This window comes from Salvelinus sp. IW2-2015, linkage group LG22 (assembly GCF_002910315.2).
Source record: "Salvelinus sp. IW2-2015 linkage group LG22, ASM291031v2, whole genome shotgun sequence".
NCBI lineage: Eukaryota > Metazoa > Chordata > Actinopteri > Salmoniformes > Salmonidae > Salvelinus > Salvelinus sp. IW2-2015.
The window spans coordinates 14,088,378-14,093,772 of NC_036862.1; the positions used below are offsets into that span (position 1 = coordinate 14,088,378).

The 5,395-nt window shown below is 48.3% G+C and overlaps 1 pseudogene; it reads right to left on the reverse strand.

Moving 5' to 3' along the window:
• LOC111949784 (MAP/microtubule affinity-regulating kinase 4-like) overlaps positions 1 to 5,395 on the reverse strand; it is a 69,720-nt pseudogene that overhangs the window by 24,005 nt on the left and 40,320 nt on the right.

Genomic DNA, 5,395 nt, shown 5'->3' on the forward strand with positions numbered 1-5,395 from the left:
GAAAGAGATTATCAGTGTTTGACATTTTTTTTATGTATTGATAATGGTATACTTAATATCAATGAGTGGTTGTCATTTTGGACAATGAAAAGGGGTTCAGGTCTGAACCGGTCACGTACTTTAAGGTCCCTGTGAACAATGTTCTTCAGGTGACAGTAGTGTACAGCAGACACAATCTAGATAGATAGATATAGATATATATAGAGAGAGAGGGGGAGGGGGGAGAGCGAGAGAGACAGAGAAAGAAGGGGAGTGAGACAAGTCACAGCAAAAAAAGCCAAACACATAGACTGACACATACAAACTTATAATAAAGCTTGCAATGTAATTCAGGCCAACTTAGCACCATTCACTGGGTTTTGTTGTGATTATACATTTTTGGTCACATCTCACCTGACGGAATTTGGCCCGCGCCTCTTTCTCTTTCATTCTCCCATGGGACACGAGGTAGTCAAACACTTCACCTGAGGGAGAGAGAAACAAACCACATCAACAGACAGAGAATCAGGCTTACAACACCGGCTGGTTGAATACAGTGTGTAATCGAGGCACTTATACTGTATATTAGTGATGCACGAGTTGATTCATAACCCGCAGACCCCACGGTTATATCCGCGGGGCGGGTGGGTAAATGGTCATGAAATATTGAGTGGATGAATCTATAAATGTATCGTTCTTGTGCAAATCATATCTAGAGGCTACATTAAGGTTTTTCTTTCCTTATTTTTATCTGGCGAAAGCATGCAGACTAAGCTTTAGCGCCTAACTGTACGCTCACCGGATACACGGCAATCGCCAAATGCTTTTGGGAACATGAGCAGAAAAAGTTAACTTCGGTCCACTGAGGCAAAAAGGACAATGTCAATAAGAGAAAAGCTGCGAAATGGAAAGTTGAAAATAAATCGAAGGGAGGGCCAGAGCAGTAGTCTAATGTTGAGGGAAGATTTGGTGAAGTGGTAAGACGATAGCAGTGTTATGTTATGTGTGATGATTGTGAGGCGCTATACAAATTCGACAGTCACAAGACGGGGACTTCCAAATGGCCCGTCAAGGGAACTACTGTTCAGATGGGTTAAACGGAATAGTAGTCTGAAACCTGGACCCTGACTGTAGGTCTACAACCTCTCACATATCCCAATATAACACTAACGCTTGCAAAATTAAGCATTTCTTGCAGTAAAATGATACACCAAATGTACATTTTGACTCTGTGTCACGCCCTGGCCTTAGTATTCTTTGTTTTCTTTATTATTTTAGTTAGGTCAGGGCTGTCTCTTATACACATCTAGATGTGTATAAGAGACAGGGGTTAGGGTCTGTAAAGGGACTATATTTATCAGCATCATAAAAGCTGATAGTAGCCTATTTCAACCACATAAAATATGCATCCAAGCCGAACTGAAATCTTATCAGAAACATGTCGGGTCGAAATGTTCTTACATTTTCTTAAAACCGGTTAAATCTTTCCCTTTTCCACAAATGTATTTATTGCATTTTCTCTCCGGCGAGTGCGCGGGAGAAGCAGCGATGAAAGAGAACACTTTACCGATATCAACTAGATTGAAGCATCCACTCTATTGATTTATGACGTCATTCTGGTGAGCAGGGTTTATTTAGTCTTCCAGGGCAACAAGTAACGACAGAAGAGAAGCTGCATTTATCTAATTATAGAAGTTGTTAAAAGTCGACTAACAAATAGCCGGCCAAAATGTTGGAAATTATAAGCAGAGACATAGGCCTATCTAAAAAGGCCTGCTCCCCCCAAAAATAGCTCCACCATCTCTGACTGCACAGCAGATTTTCTATATTAGCGTATTAGGGTCGGGTGTGGGCCTCAGATTTTCACTTTACCAGATGGGTTATTAGCTATTGCGGGTGGTTGAACAAACAGCTGACCCGCGCACCACTAATATATATATAGTGTATTCATTAGAGTTCTATAATATAATTATATTGTATTTATATGATGTACACATTAAGTGAGTGAAAATAAATTGTAATGTAAGAATATGAAGAGAGAATATATATATTTTTTWAAATATGCTTTATTGTCACATACACCGGATAGGTACAGTGAAATGTGTTGTTTTGCAGGGTCAGCCATAGTAGTACAGCGCCCCCTAAGCCAAAGGAGAGCATACGCAGCAGTAGTATCATCAGTGAGATGGATTATTAAATTGAGCCTGATCTGGGATCAGTATCTTCATCATTGAGCCTATAGGGCCTCATTCATCTCAGTGATCCCTGGCCTAATGGTTGACTTTGCATGGGCATGTCGACATGTCTGTGACCCATGCATGTGTGGGAATATATGGTGGTGGTGTGAGAGAGTTGAAAGAGAGAGAYAGAGAGAGTGACTGAATGAATGAATGTATGAGTGTGTGTTGTGTTTTTGTACAGTACATGCTTCATGCTAGAGGACACATCCACTGGGAGAAAAGCAGCGAGGTTGAGATCAGGAGGGGGCACATGCTTGGCTATTAGCTCCTTATTTGGCAAGAAACAGAATGGGAGGAAAAATTGACAAACAAGCGGAGTGGGGATTAGAAGAGGGAGGGGACACAAGCAAAGAGAAGAATAGACAGAAAGTGAACATGAAGGAAGGGGAGAGAAAAGGAGAGTGCAGAGGGAGGGAGGAGGGCGGTCAGAGGACAATCGATGGGTCAGCGGTACTGGGAAAGCGTGAGGGAAGGGGGGAGAGAAAATAGATGAGAGAGAAATGGAGGAGCGTGTAGGGATTGAGGGGAGTTACTCTGCTCACCCCCACTGGCGTACTCCATTATCAGATAGAGTGTATTCTCCGTCTCGATCACCTCAAACAGCTGCACTGTAACACACAAACATACATAGACACCTCAGTATAGTGGCACAGACAAACAACACACACAGTTGCACAAAGTGATTTACTGTGTGTTCCTTAGAACAGGGAGATGTGCCGTAAATGCACAACAGTATGGTACAGCAGTTTATGTTTCAGCTGCATGCAGTATTAAATGTGACCGTGTGCATTATAAAAAAATGGAGGAAGTCTACTTGTCCTGGCTTTACATGAGCGACTGCACCCTATTGCCTTTATAGTGCACTATGTTTGACCAGGGCCCATAGGGAATATGGTGCTATTTGGAACACAGTCTCTGGCCATTACAGGGGCAGCYCGAGGGGGTCTGGGCATCCCTCAGTGAGACTGTACCCTCCTGGAAAGGAGGATCATTTTGAGCTCAGTGGGGGACTATTATCCATATCACAAGTCCTGACTCCTACTCAGCAGCTGTATTGACAGTGAAGGGGAACATTGCGTGAGGATGGGTGTTAGGCTGATGATGTTCTGGGGTCGGGTATGCCCGGCGGCACTACACCCTGGAAGCTGGGAAGATTAGTATAGCTGAGGCACTTACCGATATTTGGGTGGTTGAGGCCTTTCATGATGCGTACCTCTCTGAAGAGCTGGAGGAAAGAGAGAGAGAAGAAGCGAGTTCAAAGAATGTTATTTCATTATTCAAGTCTTCACAGCCACACTGATATATATAGCGTATGTGAAGATAGGCATGAAAGTGGGGGATGATCAAAATTCCTGATTCATAACATAAGAACTGAACATCAGACAGGCGGATAGGAGGAGGTTAGCCCGCCTCCACCCCTGTCACTCATTTATTCATTCATAAATAAGCTCAGCTGCTTGTCGGAAAATGGACACACCTCCCCTCCAATACTAGCTGGCTTCCTGCTAATTAGAGAGTGGACCACTCCAGGGACAGCCTGACTAGACAGAGCGCCTCTCCCCCTGGGCAGAGCCTCTCCCCACAGGGCTCCCTCATCCATCATGGAGGTGCTGCTGCTTTTAGCCTCTTCTCTTTCTAGAAATAGTGGGGGCGCCACACCACATAGTCGCTGCAACGGTGGTGCGGCACGGGCACTGTCTGCCGCTGCTGTGTGTGATTTAACGCCTTGTGGTTATGAGGTGACACACAATCCTATATACACACACACGGCCTCCCTCGAACACATTCATAAGCCTCCTTTCCTGGTTGTGACATCTGCTGTAAGTGGGGAAACGGGGAGCGCTGATGGCATACATATAAGCATCTTGGGGATAATTATAGTGTATGTGTGCACCAGCCCACAGAGTCCTCTCTTTGAACTGTATATGGTGAGACTGGGTGACGAGGCATCGGCTTGCTCTGACCAGGTAAAAGGGAATCAGTGAGAGACYGTGTTACAAGGGCTGGGTTTGTGGAAAGGGGAATACTTCAATAAAGACAGAAATAGAGGCAAACACAAAGTTAGATTTCACAATGTATGAGTGAGCAAAAGCAAGAGAAGGAAGGAGAGTAAGGGAGAAAGACAGGAAGGATAGAGAAAGAAACACACACAATGGATGGAATGTGCTGATCGTTGTGTGAGAAGGTGGCCAGCTTCCTTAGAAGTTCGAGCCCATTCCTCCAAAACACAGAGCGTCACCCAGGGAGCTGTCTCACCCCCTCTGTCCCTCTCTCTTTCACTCTCTCTCTGAGCCCCCCCCCCCCACCCTCTTCAGCCCCACCCATGCCTCTGTCTCTAAGCCCCCCCACCCATGCCTCTCCCTCAGGCCCCACCCCACTCTCTCTTCAGCCACCCACCCCAATGCCTCTCTCTCAGCCCCCCCACCCCATGCCTCTCTCTCGGCCACCCCGGCACCCCATGCCTCTCTCGGTCGACCCCCCATCCTCTTCGGCACCCCCACCCATCTCTCCTCGGCCCCAAACCCATGCCCTCTTGGCCACTCCCCACCAGCTCCCGACCAATGCCTCTCTCTCGCGCCCACGCCCTCCGGACCGCCAACCATGCCTCTCTCTCGCCCACGCCACCCCAGCCTTCTCGCCATCCCCTCTTCTCGCCATCGCCTTCCCCACCACCCGATGCCTCTCTCTCAGCCCCCCACCCAGCTCTCTCAGCTGCCCCCCTGCTCTCTCAGCCCCCCAACATGCCTCTCTCATCACCCACCCCCACCATCCTCTCTCTCCCGGCCACCCCCGACCCCACTGCCTCTCTCTTCAGCCCCCACTCCATGCCTCTCTCAGCCCCCACCCCATGCTCTCTCTCAGCCCCCCACCCATTCTCTTCTCAGCCCCCCCACCCCATGCCTCTCTCCAGGCCCCTCCCACCCAATGCTCTCTTCTCAGCACCCCCCCTCCATGCGGCCTTCTCTCTAGCCACCCACACCCATGCTCTGCTCTCAGCCACACCCCAACCCATCTCTCTCGGGCCACCCCCCATGCCCTCTCTCCAGCCCCCACCCCATGCCTCTCTCTCAGCGCCCCACCCATGCCTCTGCCTCTCCAGCAACCCACACGCCAGCCTCTCTCTCAGCCCGCCACCCCATGCTCTCTCTCTCCAGCCCCCACCCAGTGCCTTCGTC